The sequence below is a fragment of the Capsella rubella genome, unplaced genomic scaffold (assembly GCF_000375325.1).
Source record: "Capsella rubella cultivar Monte Gargano unplaced genomic scaffold, Caprub1_0 scaffold_2, whole genome shotgun sequence".
Lineage (NCBI taxonomy): Eukaryota > Viridiplantae > Streptophyta > Magnoliopsida > Brassicales > Brassicaceae > Capsella > Capsella rubella.
In genome coordinates this window covers 3,235,953-3,236,926 of record NW_006238922.1, presented here as the reverse complement: position 1 = coordinate 3,236,926, position 974 = coordinate 3,235,953, and the positions used below count along the sequence as shown (strand labels likewise).

Here is a 974-nt window from a genome sequence, read left to right as displayed (position 1 = left end):
CATACTTTTAAAATCGATTCAATGTACTACGTTGAATCGTCTGGATCCGAATCTTCTAGATGTATAAATTGTTATTATACAAAACCGACCTTAGCTCAGTTGGTAGAGCGGAGGACTGTAGTAGACGCAGATTATCCTTAGGTCACTGGTTCGAATCCGGTAGGTCGGATCTTATTGTATAAAAGGTTTTTCTTTTCGTTTTGAATTTCTTTTCTATTGTCAAGAAATATAATTACTAAATAGTTATCATTTGAAAATACGAATACTAAAAAGTGCATACTAGGAGAGTATACTGTTGGAATGAGATAAAATGTCAGAGGTATTTTTCCTATACTTTAGACCGCTGATGTATCAACCATCACCATCGTATATTTACAATCCTTATGCAAGAAATTAGCTGTTCTTCTCGTATATTTTTTCTTTATTATAACTTAATTTATTTCCTAGGTTTTAATATTGAATTACTCTTTGTATTTACATTTCGTGTAAATCATTGTATTCAAAGGAATAAGAACACATGCATAAAGTATAATACAATCCGACCTTAGCTCAGTTGGTAGAGCGGAGGACTGTAGTTGAAGCAGAATATCCTTAGGTCACTGGTTCGAATCCGGTAGGTCGGAAGTGACTCCAACATATGAGATGTTATTTGCGTTGTGACATCTATATTTTTGAATCTTGGATATAACATGCACACACTATGAAGACAAATTTACTTGGAATAAAACATTTGGTTGAATTTGTGTACACTAATTGTATGTGTAGATTTTTCAAGTATTGACGAAATCATAAAAAATAATTTTCATATATACTAGAAACATATAACCATGAACTTTCCTAGTTTCTTTGATCAAACAACCATATAATTGTAAGGATTTTGAAACATAAAATACAAATTTTTATGCATAATTATATTTAAACGGATGTGGTAGTGCCTAATAATTCTCAACCTTCATACAAGGCTACAAGCATAG

At 31.5% G+C, this 974-nt stretch overlaps 2 non-coding genes across 2 annotated transcripts; both read left to right on the top strand.

The window, feature by feature from the left end:
- Window positions 1–84: 84 nt before the first annotated feature.
- On the top strand, window positions 85–169 carry TRNAY-GUA. The gene is given in 2 exon segments: window positions 85–121; window positions 134–169. It is a non-coding gene; the product is annotated as a tRNA-Tyr (tRNA).
- Window positions 170–538: 369 nt separating this feature from the next.
- Window positions 539–623, top strand: TRNAY-GUA. The gene is given in 2 exon segments: window positions 539–575; window positions 588–623. It is a non-coding gene; the product is annotated as a tRNA-Tyr (tRNA).
- The last annotated feature ends 351 nt before the right edge of the window (window positions 624–974 follow it).